At 40.1% G+C, this 20,711-nt stretch overlaps 1 protein-coding gene across 11 annotated transcripts in view; it reads right to left on the bottom strand.

The window, feature by feature from the left end:
- LOC127798737 (uncharacterized) overlaps positions 1 to 20,711 on the bottom strand; it is a 171,703-nt gene that overhangs the window by 108,648 nt on the left and 42,344 nt on the right. For 9 of the 11 annotated variants that reach the window (XR_008022471.1, XR_008022472.1, XR_008022469.1 and 6 more), the window contains exon 1: positions 2,972 to 3,700. The exons of 1 other annotated variant lie outside the window; for it this stretch is intronic. The gene's annotated coding sequence lies outside the window, so the exon portion shown is untranslated. Of the gene's footprint in view, positions 1 to 2,971; positions 3,701 to 20,711 lie in introns of those variants that run through there. One more of the 11 variants, XR_008022479.1, reaches the window with a different exon arrangement.

The raw sequence follows: 20,711 nt of genomic DNA, 5'->3' as shown, positions 1-20,711 counted from the left end.
AACTAATTAGAAAAGTACAAATTCGTTGGAAAAAAAAAAAAAGAAAGATAAGAAAGCAAATTTTAACAAAATAGGCAACAAAAAGAAGAGGGATTTGGGATAAAAAGGCACAAAACACTAGCATATATAGTGGCAATTCTCCAACTAGTTCTGAAGCAACATATTTGAAACTCAGTTTAATTTAATTTACAAATAAAAGATTTTCTTTGCACATTCAAGGTTTTTGAAAAATTGGACAAGTTCGAGAGAAGTCGGTTGAAATATTTTCCTGAGGATTAGACATATGGTCACGGGAGCGGAAGGTCAAAGAGAAAGTATTAGACTAAAACTTCTAGAAGTCTAGTGGTTAGGGTTATAACTCTAATTGCCATGCGGTTACTGGAGTCCTTGTAAATCCCGCCCTTTATTGTTTATAAATAGAGGGTTCGGGAGTCTTATTTCCTCTAAATCAGTTTTTCGTTCTGTTTTGCAAAAAGAGTATGTGCTGTGTAGGTGCGTGAGAGAAAAGTGGTATTGCTTTGTAATCTCCAGGTAGGGTAGCTTGGTAATAGGGCTGTGAGAGAAATCAGTGCAAGTAATCTTTGTTTTTGGTTTCAAGATAGTGAAGAATGAGACCATCTCAATCTAGATGTAGGTTCTCCAACTAGGAGTTTTGAACCAGGATAAATCTCGTCTTGTGTGTGAGTGGTTTGATTTTATGTTTTCTTCTTGTATTCCTGTTTCTATCTTATCTGTGTGTGAGTGATTGTATTTTTCTTGAGGGAGATTTGAGTGTGTGTTGGCGAGAATTGTTACAACAAAGTCAGTTACGTTTGCAATATATATGCTTGTTTAGTTATCTATATACTGTTATGTTGATCCAAGATGGAGAAAGGGATATATATAAATTAGCTAAAGCAAGAGAAAGAAAAAGAAAGGGATCTAAACCAAGTGAAATGCATAAAAGATGAAAACCAAAATATATTAGTGAATGAGGGAGCGATTAAAGAGAGATGGAAGGAGTATTTCACAAAATTATTCAATGATAGTGGGGACACAAGAGCTAGGTTGGGACATCTTAGTAATTCTGAAGGGAACGTGAGCTATACATTTTATCGACGCATAAGTTCAAATGAAATAAGACAAGCATTAAAAAAGATGAAAAATCATAAGGCGGTGGGACTGGATAATATGCCAATAGAAGCATGGAAATGCATGGGAGAAGAGGGCATCTCCTGGCTAACGAAATTATTTAACGTGATCTTTAAATCAAAAAAGATGCTAGATGAGTGGAGGAAGAGTACTTTGATTCCTATATACAAGAACAAAGGATATATTCAAAACTGTGAAAATTACAGAGGAATTAAGTTAATGAGCCATACCATGAAACTCTGGGAGAGAGTAATAGAGAAGAGGATCAGAAAAGAAACAGATGTCTCGGAAAATCAGTTTGGTTTCATGCCTGACAAGTCAACAATGAAAGCTATATATCTACTGAGGCACCTAATGGAAAGGTATCGGGATCATCAGAAAGACTTGCATATGTTGTTTATAGATCTAGAAAAGGCCTATGATAGGGACAAGACCTATAATAGGGTCCCTAGAGAAGTATTATGGAGGGTTTTAAAGAAGAAAGGAGTCTGATAGCCTATATACAAGCTCTTAAGGACATGTATCACGGTACAGAGACAAGTGTCAGAACATGTGGAGGGGATACTGAACCATTTAAAATTACAATGGGACTGCATCAAGGTTCTACACTAAGTCCATACTTATTTGCTTTAGTAATGGATGAACTCACTAAACACATTCAGACATAGGTGTCATGGTGTATGATATTTGCAAATGATATAGTGTTGGTGAATGAAACAAGAGGGAGTGAACACTAAGCTTGAGTTGTGAAGAAATAATTTAGAATTTAAGAGATTTAAATTAAGTAAAAGGAAAACATAATATATGGAATGTAAATTTAGTAAGAATGCAAGAGTGAATCTTACAAAGAAAATATCATTTTCGATATTTGGGAGTAGTGATTCAAAAAGATGGAGAAATTCAAGAGGATGTCACGTATAGAATTAAGGCAGGTTAGCTAAAATGGAGAAATGCATCGAGGGTGTTATGTGATGGTAAAATCCCATTAAAATTGAAAGAAAAATTCTATAAGACCAGTCTTGTTATGTGGCTCAGAATGTTGGGTAGTCAAATACTAGCATGAGCAAAAGACGAGCGTAGCGAAGATAAGGATATTAAGATAGATGTGCAGCCATACAAGAAAAGATAAAATTAGAAATGAGGTTATTCATAATAAGGTAGGAGTAGTGCCAATCGAGGAGAAGATAAGAGAGACTAGACTAAGATGGTTTGGTCATGTGAGGAGACCAAGAGACACCCCTATGAGGAGAGTTGATGAAATGGAACAATTAGTCAAAAAAAAGAGATAGAGACAAATACAAGAAGACTTTGAGAGAGACATTAAAGTTTAATATGAAGTGTATGGCTCTAAATGAAAATATGACAAAATACAGAAATACATAGAAGTCTAGAATTCATGTAGCCGACCCCACATAGTGGGATAAGGCTGGATATGTTGTTGTTGTTGTTGTATACTGTTATGTTGATCCAATACTCTATCCAGTGTAATAGTCCTCATCCTAGAAACCCTGCCCCCAACACACAGATTCTTTTTTTTTTTTTCGGGAGTAAAGGCCATCCGTTAGAAATGGCAAGAAGATGCAGAATAAGGAAAAACAGAAATGTGGAACATTCACACACCAATTTAACTATCAATCTATTCTTTATTTTTCATTCATAGGTGAAGCTGTCACTTTATTTTTCATAGAGACAAACTACAGTTGTCGTGGCATAAAACTATATTCAGACTACAAAGCCAAAAACAGAATGACAGACAAAAGCTAACAATCAATGCTTGATAGCAATGAATAAGAAAGAGCCAGGCCTCCATATTTAGCAAGCAATCTAGAAGTAAGCTGACCCAAGCTGAGCAAGCAATGCTATTCCTCGTCTGGCTATATTCTGTCCCTTGCAATGCTTGTAACAGTGGGTTAATAATCCTTCCAGCAGGCAATCTTCTCACATTTCCTTGGAGTTCTTTAGTCAGGTCAACAGCAAAAATAGGTAGAGGAGCTGCCGGAGTTGGGGAGTAGTGGAGGGACTTATAGTGCAGATGATTTAGGAGAATTATCATCTAGAACCTTTTCCTCATCACGAGCTGGTGATCCCCTCCCCATTTCACATCAAGGACTTGAGTGATCTAGCCTTATCGTTAACTTTAACAGACTAGAACAGCCTTATGCCCCACTTCAAATCACGAATCTGAACCGTAGTGGCATCAGATTCTAGAAACAATTGGACTTTCTCGTCCACATTAAGTAAATCATAAACGCAAGCAAGGAGCGATAGGAGAGTCACCGGAATTGAGGGATCCTCAGAGTCGGAGGGACCTCGTTGTCCGAGTACTGGAGTCGGCCGATCAAGTGCCAACAAGGGTTTGTACCAAAGCAGCTGGAGATGATGGATGACGAGGGGAAGGGGTCGCCGTCGTCGAAGGAAGATGAGATCGTCGTCCTCTAAGGCCATGGATTCGCCGGAGGTTACCCTCTCTCTCTCTCCTCTCTCCCTCGCCCTCTCCCTCCCTCTCGGGTACGACGATAACACAACCCTTGACACGCTCACGGCGCGATTTGAAGGTATATTTATTTTCTTTCAGAATGAAAGCCAATAACCTGCATTAGGGCAAACATATATATAGTGTTTATTATCTAGCCACTATAATCTTATGATCCCCTGTTTTATTTTTTTTAACTTCTATTTATCCTCATAAATTTTCATAAATTCCTTTTTTACCCTCTTACTAATAATTAAAATAACTAATTAAGATTTTATACAAAGGACTAGAATGAACCTAATCAAGATGTAGTAACAAAAAAATAAAGCGTTCGATTTAGAAATAAATTCCAATTTATTACATTTTCACATATCATATTCGAACAAATAAGAAAACTAAACATTACAACAACAAAAGTATTCTAAAATATGAAAACATAATTAGAAAAATTGTCTTTTAATTGACTATCTTCTCCCTTCCCTTTGAATTATTTGTATTAATTCACATGTTTGAATATGCTGATAAAACACTTAGTAACATTTTCTAATAATTTTCATACGTAATATAGTTAAACATATTAATATGACAAAATAAAATAGTAACTATCGTTTATTCTTTATCAATTTAGCCAACATCATTTGGTTTGTTGTTTATTGTTTATAACGAAAAAACTTCCATTTTGTTTCTATTCTTACCACAAATACATACATATATACGATCATTGGTTAATTTCTTACCAAATTTCATCCAAACCTTCAATCTCTATAATCAAAATTGGTCCTTTATTGATTTTGAGCCTTGATTTAGAGAGGATATGAGAGTGTAATGGTTAGTTTGGATGGTTTGAAATGTGTTGTTTAAAGCAACCCCTCTCCTCCTTTGATTGTCAACTTGCCTATTTTTCAAACCAAAACTAAATCACTATATGCTTAACAATTTGGGTGGTTTAGGTGATTTTAACTATAACAGTTAGCAACAACTAATAAAAAAAAAAAAAGGAAACATACCAACAATAATGATATTTTATTATTTTAGTTGATAGTGAGTAAGGTAAAAAAGTTGATGAAAATTTGACAATTTCAAATGCTTTATTCAAAATCATTAAATCAAAAATTGTGAACTTATTATTTTACTTAATAATCAAGTAAAATTCAAAGTTCCGTGACTAAATAAAAATTTAAAGATAAATTTCACATACCTCTCTTGAGGTTTGCCTAAATTACATCGACCAACTTTGTGTTTTCAAATAGCACTAACGGTTCTTTAGATTAATTACTATGCAACACACACCCATTGTTGTTAATTAATGATACTTAATTTTGTAAAAATCTCCAAAAAACCTTTCCATCTTTACTTTTTCTTCTAAAATTACACAAAAATAAAATAATTAAAAAGAAATTACACAATATGATCATTTTCAACAATCATCTATTGCTAACTATTAATGATAGGCTTTGTCAATGAGATTCTCTAATTGTTGGAGAGAGATAGAAATAGAGAGCTAAGATTTATCTTTGAACCTAGATCACATTAAGTTTGGATGAACTCATAGTTTTGGGTTCATAAAAAACTCAAAATGTGAAGGCACTATGATGACCCCGCCCTTGAGAAGACAAGGGAGAAGTGTTAGGAAGAAAGGTACCAATCAAGTTATAAAAGAAAAAAACACCACAATCACCTTGAGTCCAACATCAAGGATATATATATATATACAAAACTGAACATCAAACACTATCATATACAACAAGATTATACACTTGAACACCGTAAAACAAAGTAATACATGGCCCACAAAACAAACATCCACTGAACCCCACATTACTAGGCTCTCCATCTTCCATAGACTTGCTTTTACCTGGAATGATGTAAGCACACGTGAGTTATAAAGCCTAGCAAACACAATAAAATAACAAGTAACAAGAGTACCAATGAGTGAATCATAGGTAACAATGAGTATTCCCCACTTATGTACTTACAAAAGAGAGTAACAAAGTCATATGCACCATGATCATGTAACGACATACAACCATGAGACGTTAGAATCAAGCCACAAATGAATATGTGTAAGGAAAATGTGCATGCTCCCACAACTCTGCCATAACCATAATCATATTAAGAGATCTAGGTCCCACATGAGTCCCGCACTATAGCCTACTCGAGCTTGACACGAGTTCGGCATTATAGCCCACCTGAGCATTTGGCTTAAAGCCGTGAAGGATATATCCCAGCAGATCCCGTCTGCAGCGCACATCAAGTATCATTGCATCAACCAACTTTGTGTTTTCAAATAGCACTGACCTCCCTTGAGATTAATTATTATGTAATGCATACCTATTGTTGTTAATTAATGGTAGTTAAATTTGTAAAAATCCCCAAAATACCTTCCCCTCTCTACTTTTTCCCTAAAATTACACAAAAATAAAATAATTAAAAAGATATTACACAATAGGATCATTTCCAATAGTCATCTATTGCTAACTATTAACGATAAGCTTTGTCAATGAGATTCTCTAATTGTTGGAGAGAGAGAGAAAGAGTTAGGATTCATCTTTGAACCTAGATTGTTTAAGGTTTGGATGAACTCATAGATTTGGGTTCATAAAAAACCCAAAATGTGTAGGCATATATAGACTTATCACTTATATACCTTTGTCATTGCTACTTTAACCTAGATTAAAGAAGGACAAAGAGAGATCGAAGAAGGAGAATGAAGAAGAAGATGAGAGAAATCAATCTAGGTTCAAATAGCTCATATTTGGGCTCATCCATGATTGTTCTACTCTACACTCATTGTTGATGGGTTGCGAGAGAGAGAGAAAGAGAGAGAGAGAGAGAGAGAGAGAGAGAGAGAGAGAGAGACCCATTTGGGTTTTTATAGAAACCCCTCATCAAGGTTTGATTTTGAATTCCTCTATAAATCGAAGAAAGAGACAAAGAGAATGAGGGAGACATAGAGATTACTTGTGCATGCAATATAATCTTATGATCCCTTTTTTTTTTTGTAATGCTTTATCACCGGGAATTTAGAAAACATTTTTTCTTTTTAACTTCTACTTACACTCATAAATTTTCATAAATTCCCTTTTTACCCTTTTACTAATAATTCAAATAACTAATTAGAGTTTTATATAAAAGAGGACTAGAATGAACCTGGACCGTCCGGGCCTAATCTTGGCCTTCTCCTTCCTCCTTAGACCCAATCTCGGCCCAATCTTGGTCTTCCCTCTAGACCCAGCCTCGGCCCAGTGCCAACCTATTACGACATCATTGTAACCCCCACTGGGTATCCACGTGGCCGTCACAGATCTCATCCTCATTAATGGCAGATTCCATCAACATTAATAAGGGTCTCGTCGCCACCATGCTATCACCTGGAAACCTTCACCGAAGCCGAATAGTCAGTCCCATCACCTGCAAACGCACGTCGCATGCATGCAGGAGGATGTCTCCTCCTCCTATATCAACCAGCTTTTCTCAAAACCAAGGTATGTTCTGGCATCTGACCTACTGATACACTGTCTTTTCTTTACTCTCTTACTCATTCGAGCGTCGGAGTGCTTGCAGGTGCCAGCCGCCCCTCAGACAGATTCATTGCAGGACCCCGTGCCTTGCCGTTGCGACCCGCCTCCAATCGTCCTCTTTTGGTTAGGAAGGAATATCTGGTGCCTACCGTGAGGGCCCGATAAAACTTACCTACCCCATAATTTCACAAGAGCCTTTCAAACGAACTTCCCTGTTACTACACCATGGCACAAATTGGAAACACTTATGCTTAAAGATCGAGCGACACCTGCCACCACCTAACTACCCACATCCATACCCACATTAACCCATCCCCAGTTGATCGTATAACCGGAGTCATTGACACCATCTTCGGGGGTTTTTCCAACGGAGTGCCAAACTCGACACAAGAGTAATGCTCCCACGCAATCATGTCAATAGATAATACCAAGAAGAAACCAAGATGAATAACCCAATACCCTACGATCTATTTCACAGACAAAGACTTCGAAGGCAGTCTCAGTCGTCATCACATGGTAGTCTCGGTCGTCATCACGGGCTTTTTGGTAAAAAAGGTCCTGGTAAACCAAGGCAGCTTGGTTGATTTGTTATACCTACCAACCCTAAAAAGGATGGGTATCCTCGAAAGAAAGCTATGACTATATCACGGAAACTTGATTGGCTTCTCAGGAGAGTAGGTAGGCATTAGGGGTTACATCGACCTGTCGACCTCGCTCGAGGTAGCTCCGCTAGTCAAGACCACCATTATCTGGTACCTGGTTGTGGATTATCGGGCACCATACAACGCGCTCCTCGGCTGACCATCCCTCAACGCTTTGGGCGCAATAGTATCCACCCCCCATCTGACCATGAAATTCCTGATATCAAACACCAAGGTCGGGGTTGTCCACGCCTACCAAAAGAAGTCCCGGTAGTGTTATCGCGATAACCTCAAAACCTGAAGCCCCAAGCCTAGTAAGGGCAAAAAGAGAAGTGAAGCCTCCAATAACAACCAAGCATCGAGCGTCGACAATCAGGGCCCACAGCACCATGTGCATATGGTCGAGCTAGATCCACGAAGTGAACTTTCGGACATACGTCCTCAACCCACAGAGGAGCTCCATCTTGTAAGCTTGGGCCCTCGCCCCAAATAGGTTGTCCGCATTGGCTCTACGTTACCAAGTGAGCTGAGAGAAAGACTCATCAGCTTACTCCAATAAAACGCTGACATTTTCACTTGGACCCCCGATGACATGCCCGTGATAGACCTATTTGTCATCTGCCATAGGCTGGCGCTAGATCCAGAGGCCAGACCTATTGCCCAAAGAAAAAGAAGACTGGGAGAAAAAAGACAATGTGCAACTGCAAAAGAAATAACCAACTCCCGAAGGTCGGATTCATCAAGGAGGTTCCATACACCATGTGGCTTGCCAACGTAGTCATGGTAAACAAATTCTCAGGAAAGTGGAGAATGTACCGACCTAAACAAAGCCTGCCCAAAGGATTCATACCCGCTGCCCAACATCGATCAACTTGTAGATGCGGCCTTTAGATACAGGTACCTAAGTTTTATGGACACTTACTCTAGTTATAATCAGATCCAAATGCACCCCGAAGATGAAGAAAAAACAACATTCATAACGGAGAATGCCTGTAATACCCCATTTTTGTTTAAGGTTGCCACGTAATTTTGATGAGTTTAGAATACCGAAAAATTGGTTTGATAGCAGTTATTAGTATCAAATCGACTGCAAGGAATGCCTCAGAGTGAAATTGTATAAGGAAAATTATTTGGACTCGACGAGCGTATCGAGATAGGATTTATGCTATCAAAAGAAATTGAATCGGGAACAGTTTTTGGTACAGCTAAAATACAGCTGCCATTTAGGCTGTAAAATCGAATCATTGTATGAGACTCCCAAAAAATCAACGGAACCCTAGGGGGCTCCAGTTTTGCGTAACGAGCAACCCTTCAGTGGTTTTAGGATGAAATGACAGCCCGGTAAGGACACTGGGGCAAAATCATCCTTTTCAACTAAGAATTGGATTATTAATTTTACACTTTCAGTATTAAAATGCAAATTTAATTGATGTTTGAGGATATGGTTGCAATAAGGAAAAATTCTCAAGTGATATTAAAATAAATTTAGGGATTAATATGTAATATATTAGTATAATATATAATTATATATATGTGTGTGTGCAGGGGTACAGCAGAGGCCATGCCTCAATAAATGCAATCCATACCTCTGCCAATTGTCCCACGCCTATGCAAATCTATCTCCATGCCCTGCAATATTGATAGCCGAATTGGAGTGGCCTTTACGAAAGAAAGCATGGGCAAAACGTGAGGTGAGGCGATGAAATTTGGCTATAAAAAGGGGAGGCTGTAAGATGGAAATGAAGAAGGAAGTGGGCAAGAGCCATGGGAGTTGGTTCGGTTGAATGAGAGGCAGTGAGGAATCGAGAGAGAGAGAGAGAGATAGAGAGGGATAGAGCTAAATTGAGAGATCGTGAGAGAGAGCCGGAAGCGGGCAGCAGCCGTAAGCATGCGGCGGCCATGGTCGCGCGTAGCAGGTCGCGCGACGGAGCTGGGCAACGGTGGCGGGGATAGCAACGACACTGGGCTGTGCGAGCGGAGGTGCGCGGTGGCGCAGGCAAGCGGCGACAAGGCCGACAGGCAACCAAAGGGGCCGCGAGCTCGCAGTGGCTGGGCAGCAAGCGGGCGGCGGTGGTTCGGCGAGGCCGAGGCGACCGGTGGAGGGCCGGGTGGAGGCCGACGAAGGGCGAGGTGGTGGCGGCCGCAGGCGCTGGGCACAGGAAGTGCAGGTCGCGCGGAGGAAGGAGAAGGGAGGAAGGAGAAGGGAAGAAAAAAGAAAAAGAAAAAGAAAAGAAAAGAAAAGAAAAAGAAAAGAAAGGAAAAAGAAAAGAAAAATGGGAAGAAAATGAAAAATAAATGTCTTAAATCCCAGAAAAATCTCAAAAATTAGGATTTTAATATTTACTAATATTTTAGAGATTTTGGAAGAGAGAATGGTTCGGGCACGCATTTTGAGAATATGACACGTATACCAAGGAAGTCAGAGATGCTAAATCAATGTGAGTAAAATTTCCTAGAAAATTCCAAAAATTCAAGAATATTATTTTATGAATTGTCGTAGTGAAATATTTGAGAAAATATTTTAGAAATATTTAGTTTGGAATTATTAAGGAAAAATAGGAAGAAATAGAGAGAAAATTATAGAAAATGCTAGAAATTATGGAAAAATAGGTTTTAATGTTTATTTAAATAATTATGGTGATTAGGATGTTTTGAGACATAAGCTGAAGAGAATCGTGCAAATTTTGAGGTTGGCACGCAAATCTAGGCGATGCACTAATTTTGAGGCAAGGCACGGATATCGAGGTGTCCCGATAAGCTCTAAAAGGTAAGTGGTACTTCCCAATTAAAGTTAGTTTATGGAAAATGCTTGGTTTATGTTCCTCAAAAATGTTTTCATCATATTGACATACTCTGATATGTACCCATCACGTAAACTGCATATATGATATGACTATGAAATGCATAAATACACGTTGATATCATTGATCACTCGCATTTGAGGCCGTAGGGAGTACGAACTGGCACCGCTACTTTACCAAGGGTGCACCCATATACCTCAACTTCGATAGAGGGGGCTGCTAAAATGGTAGGTAGCATGAGGGGTGCAGTTGACACCTACGAGGTAAGACATTGCATACACACATGACATAGCATTATGTACCCTTACTTAGATGATTCATCATCTAACTTGGGTTTTACCCCTAGAATATTCAAACGTTCCAAGTGGAGATTGTAGCAGATACAAGGATGAATGAGGCATGAAATGGCACTTAGCAGAGTGCATGATAAATGAAATATATGTAATGTAGCCCTTGTATTTAAGTTCTGCTACTTCAGATTCTGAACGTTTTGAAGAATGTTGAAGATGTACGAATTTATTTATGACTAATGTTAAGTATCAGGTTTCGATCTTTGCTTCTGCATTTGATGTATATAATGATTCTCTTTCGAGATTAATGCATGGGAATTCTGGGACAAATTCGAGGAATGATGCGATTTAGCTTTAGTGTTAGTAAGAAAAAATTTTATTGTCCCCGGAATTGTCCCAAGTTTATAACACGCCCGAGAAAGCGGGGCGTTACAATGCCAACTTCTGTTATCGGGTCATTCCATTCGGGCTAAAAAATGTAGGCCTTACCAACCTAAAGGAGGTCCAGTAGCTAATAGGCCGAATAACTGCTTTATCCTGCTTCCTCCCAAAATTGGCCGACCGAGAGAAACCATTCTTCTAATGCCTAAAGAAATCAGTCGAGTTCTAGTGGATGAAAGAGTGCGAAACTGTCTTTTAGGAGCTAAAAGCCTTCCTAGCAACCCCTCCATCCTTTCGAGACTAGAACTTGGTGAGGAACTTTCGCTCTACCTCTCTATCACCACTAATGCCCTCAACGCAGTACTAGTCAGGGAGGAAAGCAAAATGCAGTGGCCGGCATACTTCATCAGCAAAACCTTTCAAGAAGCCGAAATACGCTACCAAAAGATCAAAAAGCTAGTGTTAGCACTGGTGACGGGGGCTCGAAATGCGCATCATTCCCCGCCAAAAGAGCTTCACAACCTCAATAGCCCTTGGTTGTTTACAAATGAGGCATAGACATCCTCGAGCCCTTTCCAACCGTAGCAGGACAACTTAAGTTTATGGTAATAGCAATTTACCACTTCATGAAATGGATCGAGGCCTAGCCCCTGGATACAATCACCACCAAAAGAATCCAAAATTTCATTTGGAAGAACATTGTTTGCCGCGTATGCCTCCCTGGAGTGCTAAGCTCGGACAACAACACTCAATTCACTAACGTCAAGCTCCGGGACTTCTGCCAAGAGCTTAGTATCTACCAGGTCTTTACTGATGTGAACCCGCGATGGGAAAAGACCAAAGGAACCCATAAAAGATTGAAAAGAACCCCAGAAAAGCCAAAATCGGGTAGAAGGCAAAGAATTCTCGACCCGTTGATTCACGAACCAAGAACCTAGACTATATTAAAATCTAGACTCGTTGATTATACGGAAGCAAGAACCAAGAATTGTTGAACGCCACAAAGACTGTCCAGATCTTTGATAAGTTCGGGTTTTGAACGCCACAAAGGAATCACTCCATTGATAAGTTCGAAGTTTTGTTCATTGAAGAACAAGATAAAAGAGATAAATCTCTCAAATTCAAAAATTCATAATAATTTCTGTCTAATGTTTACAATGGAAAAGCCTTTAAATAGGCAAATAATTAAATCCTAATTCTACATGAAAATTAATAAAAATCCTAAATTACATAGAAAATAAATAAATAACTAGATCTGGTCAATCAATCAATCATTCCTTTTATATTCCCAGATCTTTTCAATCAATCAATCAGGTAATCAATCAATCATCCATTCCTTTTTATGTTCTCAAATCTTGTCAATCAATTAACTAATCAATCAATCAATCATGCGCCCAAATCTTGCAATCAACCAATCAATCAATAACCATTCCTTTTTATGCGCAAATCTTGTCAATCATCCAATTTCGACATGGTTGACGAGGTTGACTTGTCCGATTGCATCATTATTAGTCGGCCCTCCATGATTCTCATCATTTACCTCAGTCAAGCATCCCCAGACCAACGGCTAAGCTAAAGCCACCAACAAGGTCATATTGGTAGGGCTAAAGAAGCCACTCGACAGCGTAAAATGAGCCTGTCTAGACGAACTCCCCATGGTATTGTGGTCATACCACACCACCGCTCAGACCTCGACTAGGGAAATGCCTTTTCGACTCACTTATGGGTCAGAAGCTACGATCCCAGTTGAGATTGAGGAACATAGCCCCAAGAGGTAGTACTTTCGGGAAGACATCAACAATGAAGAACAGCGAGCCGACCTCGACCTTGTCCAGGAAATCCAAGACTAGGCCCAAATTTGTGAACAAGCTGCTAAACAAAAAGTAGCTTAGAAATACAACAACGGAGTTCATCCTAGACGATTTCAGGAAGGAGACTTGGTCTTAAGGAAGATTGAAGGCCCAAGAAAACAACCATCACAAGGAAAACCTGGTGCCAACTGGGAGGGCCCTTACCAAGTCATTAACAATCTCGGCATAAGAGCCTACCACTTGGCTGAACTCTCAAGAAGACCCTTGACCAGATCATGGAATGTAGCCAGCCTGTGGAAGCATTATAGCTTAGCGGCTATTTTCTTATATCATTCAGATAAATATACTTCTTTCTATTACTTGTCAAATCCTCATGCGGGTCCATACCCAACGTTTCTTTTCTTATCCCAGGCCTCGAGTTAGCTCAACCTATCTCTAATAAAGCTTTGTAACAAACAAACCTCGGCGAACCTCGAGTTACCTTGGTTTGCTGCCTTTGGTCTCGAGTTACCTCGGCCTATCTCCAACAAAAATTTGTAACAAACAAGCCCCGACGAACCTCGAGTTACCTCAGTCTGCTTCCTTTGGCCTCAAGTTACCTCGGCCTATCTCTTACAAAACTTTGTAATAAACAAGCCCCACGAGTTTCCTTGATCCACCCTGCGAGTCACTTCAATATTTCCCTTTTTTATTACTTACAAACAACACAAAGCCTATCTAAATAAAGGCCAATCAAATACTCACAACGATTAGGCGGTCAAGCATTGCAACAAACAAAAACAAAGGGAAAGTGCAAGGTACTCATACACAGAAAATTTTCATTTCATTACTCCATTCCATTACGAAACATGTCCACAATACAAGATCTTTTATTATGCTTTTGGTGGTCCACTTATAATAAATTACAACCAAAGCTAGCTCAATATTTTATCCTAATCAAGTCTTAACACAACAAGACCAACTCAGCTAATCAAGCCTTAGCACAGTAAGGCCAGCCCAGTTGTCAAACGCCCATCCTCCATAGAGCCCCTTGCAACTTCTCAGCATGAACTACCAGAAAATCGACGCTAACATCATGACCGGCACTAGAGTTGATAACCTGGGGTAGAAATCGGTTAGAGGCCCCCTCGACCGTACTTTGGCTAAATGACACCCTCACAAGCCACACCTTAGTGAGGCAGACCCACACAAGTGAAGGCATGAGCAAGAACTCCATAGTGAGGTCCAAGAAATGTGACAACACTAGCGTGATGTTCGCGGGCCCCAGAGAACCCAAAACTCTAGGGAAGGTAGAAAGGCCGAGGCGAAGGCGAAGGTGACAAAGGGCGAACCCCTCAAGGCTAAGGAGTAAATCAACTCTCGTATCGTGATCACCGGGAACTACCAACCTGCATATCGCGAACACCCCGAACCACAAATCACTACTAACTGCAGTCGTAAGCGCATCGCCTGAATCGACCACGTCATCGCTAGAGATAGTACCGCGGATTGACAAAACCTCGACTCGACTTGACATCACCAACCATTAGACCCCAAGATATCTAGCTAAAAGAAAGACGCTTAGTCACTGAGTAAAGGATATGCAGAAGAAAGCAGAAACAACCCATTTTTTATAGACATAATAAGGAATACCGAGCGTTATCCACCTCGCCTATGATAACGCCACTCACTTCAACATTAATGCCCTGCATTAACCAATAGAAGAGCCGCCATCAAAATAGAGCCACGTACCCAAGCAGTTAATGCCCTACCCGAGAACTGGCGTACCTCCTGGGGAAGCCCCCATTTCTCCGTTGAAAGTGCCCCCCCAGGAAGGTGGCATGTTTTGCGCCACTGAGCTTTATTTCTCCCTTACAGCCATGCGCCCCCGACTTTCTGCCACACATTCTCGCAATATGGCTCCCAAATAAATGCAATCGGGGCATCCTAAAGAAAATCAGGGATAGGACGAAGCAACCCACATCCCGTTAACCCGCAGGTACTGATCAACCCCAATGTCCCGATCTTGGACCTATAGCGACAACAAAGAAAAGGAAGACGAAAAGAAAGAAGAGTAGGCCGAGCCATATTTAGAAATATCTCGTTTACTTAAATAAAGCCAGAGTCACAATGTCGGCTAGTTACATAGAACGAAAGTAAATAAAGTAAGAGCTGCCCTAAGGACCGACGATGGGCTGATCTGACTGAGTGGAATCAAGAACCTCACCTTGTTGCTCAGCACCTCTCTCTGCTCGATCAACCACCCCCCGAACCTCCTCTGAAGCTTCACCCTCGACGACTTGATCCGTCGAGCCTAGATCCACTAGCCGTCCACCCATTACCTCCTTGGAAGGGTCACACTTGATAAATATCACCCCCAGGTAGAATAGCAAGACTTGCGTTAACGCCGTGCCAAAACCCCCAAGGTATTGCAGAAGGGCTTCCCTCTTTGCACAAGCCTCTAAGCGGGTAACTTCCTGGCAAGAGGCATCTCATTCTGCCTCCAACTCCTTGACCCTCTTACCCAGTTAGACCAATTCCTACTGAGCCTCGTCCTTCTGGCCGGCCACTTTCAGATACCTAGACGTTAACTTCTCCACCTCCTTATCAGCTGAAGCAGCCCGCCCATAAAGGCTGTCAGAGTTAGCCTTAGCCTCAACTTTCCTCAGCTTTGACTCCATGAATAGCAGGTGAGTGGCACTGACAGTGCGTAGTTGTAACATCTCCACTCATCGAAACAACCCCTCATCCCCAAGAGAGGCCAGCTTCTTTCGGTCGACCTCCATAAGAAGCTGGTCCTGGACAAATTTCCCCGGTCAAAAGACATCACTCCAGAGACTCTACGGATCATTTTCGGCATCGTTGCAACCCTACAAGCCTAGCTGCGGATCACGCATCAATCGGGGAGGTGCTGAGTCGCTGTCAGCCTGATCTGAGCAAGCCGAGCTTGAGGCACTAGTGAATGGACTTGAACCCGAAGGGCTTGTAGCATTGATAGTCAGCCCAGGACCAGAAGAGCTTAGAGCATCGACAACTTGGCTCAGAGAGCCTGGCGCTTTAGGATTGGTTGATTGGAAGACCTCGGTTCAACAACTACTCGGCATCTCTTTGGTTGGAGGGGCACCTCCTCAACCTCTGGCAGGTAGGGGGTGCCAACGACAGCTATGGTAATTGGTCGGGTATGGACGGGGCTCCTTGGCTTCGCAGCAGTGGCTTTCGCCTTACAAGCGCCCCAGATGACACACCGATACTTTTTTCTATCGTGCGCCTCGCCACTTCTTTCACCATAAAATCTGGTGCCCTTTACCCTGAAACATAAAGTCCCCATAAGAGCTATCATCGAAATAAATCAAAACCCATACACACAGCGACAACGTACCCATATACTCGACCAAAGCCCCAGGATCCTCTCCTAATTCCACAAGCTTTGCAGATTCGAGCTAGGGGGAAAACATGAAGGCATCCGCCAAGGCTTGATCCTTCAGATCGAGACTTCCATACTCCACCTCCAAAGGAGGATTCGGTTTCGACTACTAGAACAAAGGGTATTTCTCCTTACCTTTCTCGTCTGGGAAAAAGATGAGCTCTTCCTCACTCGAGCTCACCTTGAAGAAGCCATCCTTAAAATGCTTAAAGGACGTAGTAAAGGCCTTCCACACTGATTTCCCCGTACGGCTGGTCAGAGAAATCCAACCACCTTGGTAGGATCCTTTCTAGTGATAGCAGTGGAAGAAGACTACCTTGTTAGGTTTGTGGCCATGGAACTCAGCCAGTACCTCAAAGTCGCGGATGAAGCCTGTAATACCTAGGAATGATTTAAGGCTATAGATGGTATTTGATAAAGGATATAAGTGGAATTATCAAAATAATAAGGTTATAGGGTACATTGTCGCAGTCTTAAGTGACTGAAATGGCCCGAGGGAGTACCTCGGACCCTAGATAGCCAAGGAAAATGGTAATAGTATTAACAAGTGATACGAATTATGATTTTTAGTGATGAAAGAAATTAGATCGGGAACAGTTTTCGGTACAGCTATCGACCGGGCTGAGAAATTAGATCAAGGACCTATATTTTATGTACAGAACAACCCTTAAGTGATTTCGGGTTGAAACGAATGGATTTAAGGTCAAAACGATCGATCGGACCTAAGTGTAATTTTCTAAATTTGCCCAAGAAAGGTCGAAATGGTAATTTTTTGAAAGTTTTGAGGATCAAATGAAGAATGATAAACTTGTGGGCCTTAGTGATGGTGTTAGATAGGTCAGGGATGTCATGAAAAGGGCATAAAAGTTATTTTAAGAAATCAGGGGGCTGAAGTGTAATTTAGCAAAAATTACACAGTGTGAACACAACAGAGAAGTCGGCCGCTGCCTTCCACAGCACGTGGCCGTCGTTTCCGATGATGGGACGGCTGAAGGGTAGCTGGGGAAGGTGGTATACAGCCTGGGGAGGCATTGGGTGGTGTCCATTGGCCGGAATTGGTCAAGATGTGACCAAAATTAATGGAGAAAGCGATCGAAAATCTGGCCGAGATTTTTGAAGGATTATCCTCATGATTTAGGGTTGTTCGAGGGTGTTAAAGGCTAGATCTGGTGCTTAAGGGATAAGATCAACCAAGAATTGGAGATTTTCGGCCAAGAAAACGGGTATAAATAGGAGCAAAGTGGCCGAGGGTTTTGAAAATTTGGAGCTTCAAATCGGATGGGTTAGAGGTAGAATCGAAGAGCATGGTTAGGGGGCTTTTGACCCTCGCATCAGGGAGAGAGGATCTTGAGTGTTTGGTGAAGTTTGGTGCGCGTTTGGAGGCTATTCGAAGCCAATCAGAAAAAGGGAGGCAGTCCGCCTTGCCAGACCTGTAACTCGCCTTTTCGGGTGTTTTTCGGTGGCCTTTCGGCCTGAAATCGGTGGGGTTGTGATCGACTTCAAGTGGGCTTCAAGAGGGTGTCTTCATTTTGGTCGTCGAAGCACCCGTCGTTAGCTGGAGAGTTGGAGAAGACGGTGGCGCGTGGTTGCACGCGCTAGCTTCACGCACAACCACACGCAGGACGCGTGGATAGGGGCATTTTTGATATTTTTCTTCCAATATTTTTATTTAATTATTTTAGGATTTATTGTGTTGGAATATTTGGAAAATGGTTGAATAGATAATTATTTTAGAATTATCAAGGTAAAAATTGGGAGAAAATAGGGGAAATTGTGGAAAAATTAAGGAAAATAGATTTTAATGTTTCCTTAATTGAATATGGTGTTTAGGGAATATTGTGGCTTGAGGTTGAGTATAAGTTCAAAGGTTTGTGATTTGGCATGCAAATCGAGGTAGTGTACGAGGATTAAGGCGATCCGAATATGTTCAAGGTGAGTGGTTTGACTCTAGTCTTACCTTGTTTGAAACATGTTGGAGTGTGTGTAGTGGGTTCAGGTGAGCGGTTTTACCCTCCCGAACTTAGGATACACGCAATTGGACCAGTTCTAGTGAGCGATTTTACCCTCCAGAACTTGGGATGTTATGCATATGTGTTTTACTTATGTACTTGTGACATCATTTGCATATTGATCATGTGGTATATTGCATCAACTATTTTTACTTATAAAAGAGTCGGTGCATGGCGTGTGATTTTCATATCATCAGGGCATTGGTTTTTTGTGTCGTTGTTGGGTCTGTATGGGACAGGATGGGGTTTTCTTGAGAATGGAACAAGGTTAATCCTGGTGATCGAGTGACACGGTAGGGCACTCAAGAGATTAAGTATGTCACGGCAAGATCAACACCAACGGTGTGTGGAATGGATTTTCCACGAGAGGTTGAGTATGTCAGGGAGATTTCTCAAGTTAGACGTGTTTGCATGGTGTCGTTTTGTCTGTATATGCCATGCTCGTATGTTTTCATGCATTATCTAAGTTGTTTCATGCCGTCACTTAGATGTTTTGTCATCTAACATGGGTTATGCCCCTGGAACGTTCAATGTTCCAGCCAGGGATTGCTGCGAGGGCAAGAACATGGCCGGTTGAAGGTCAATGGTGCTTAGATTGATAGTCGGATTTTATACTGGCCAATTTTTATTCACAACATCAACATTAATGTTTAAATTTCAAATTTGAAACCAAAATTTATAAAATAAGAATAAGCTACTCTAACACGCAATTGACCATTCTTTGTCAGATTTTCGTCATGGGACACTCAATCATAGAAAAAGCAATAAAATAAATTAGCACACCCGCATTACAACCTCTAAGCTTTGACTTCAAACCCTCTCAGGTGTACACTCCAAGAAAAAAATGATCCCTCATGGCTACTCTTTGGGATGCACCGTAATAAGAGCAAATGCAAAACAAATTCAAATCGGTGTCATCCTAAAATGAAAAATGGACTTTAATGAAAGAAGAGGGATTTTGACATAACTTCATGATCAGAATAATGCACCAATGCACAACTTCAGATATTAAACAAAATTTCAATTCTAAAATTCAAATCTCAAGCTTCCATGTGTCATAGGATCTAGAGTGATTGCATATCGGGTTGTAACGGGGTTTAAAGGTAAATGGGTTAACAAAGAAAGGATAAAGGATTCGAAGGAATGTATCTCGGGAAATAATTATATTTAAGCAGATTCTCATTTTCATTTTTTTTTCTCTCTATTTTTTTTTTTTGAATTTGAATTTGACAAAAAAAAAAAATGAGTCAACACAATGAAAGCATACATCTTCTCATCAGCTTTTTATTGAATAGCTGGGAGTTTTTTTTTTTCATCATTTTTTTTTTCAGTACTAAGATAGACTATTTCCCAAACACATTAGGTAGGGCAAGTATTTACACGGTTTAGGATAAAATAAGGGTAATAAGAAAAGAAATAATTTAATTGGCTCAATAGGACTAATAAGGGAAAATAATAGAAAAAAAAATTAGGTTAACAGGCTCAAATTTTCAACAAAAGAATTCCACTATCACCTCCTATGACACACTTTCACTCAATCATCAAATTTAGAATTTGAAACCAGTTTAATTCTTTCATTGACATTTTTGGCATTCAAAGCAAAGTAGTGTAATAAAGCTATTGAAAAACATGAGAGGTGAGGAAAACTGCAACTAGAGTAAGCATTTATTCACTCAGAAAGAACATTTAATAGGCTCAATTTCTCACACTAGGTAAACAGTCTCCACTTAAGTTGAGGAATCATACAGTGCATTAACCAATTAATTACTATTTCAATAGATTTCATATTCGAGACAAATTTCCAATTAAAGAACAATCTATGCATACAGATCACTCATTCTAAATCCTTTACATTCATGTGTTCAAATAAGAAATCATCACACCCATGCCTCAATTGCAAACTCAAATTGGCTAACAACATAAAAATCTAATGCAATAGAATAAGCATCAATGAAAGTATATTAATTCTCAAATAGAAAAAATATATACGTATGCAGGATAATTGTAGGAGTAAAAAAGAACAAAAGAATCCCAATTTTTTTTTCTTTTTATTATTTTTTAATTTTTTAATTAATTTTTTATTTTTATTATTTTTTTATTTTTAATTGATGTATTCGGATGCTACAAAAAGCTCATCCGAATTGATTATTCATTTTTTTTCTCTTTTTTAATTTTTTTTAAAAAAAATTATTTGATTTTTTTAATTTTTTAAAGATTTCATTCGAATGTTACATGAATAACGTTTGAATG

The sequence above is a fragment of the Diospyros lotus genome, chromosome 4, assembly GCF_014633365.1.
Source record: "Diospyros lotus cultivar Yz01 chromosome 4, ASM1463336v1, whole genome shotgun sequence".
Classification (NCBI taxonomy): domain Eukaryota; kingdom Viridiplantae; phylum Streptophyta; class Magnoliopsida; order Ericales; family Ebenaceae; genus Diospyros; species Diospyros lotus.
The sequence above is the reverse complement of the archived record's forward strand: the minus strand, read 5'-3'. Positions and strand labels throughout refer to the sequence as shown.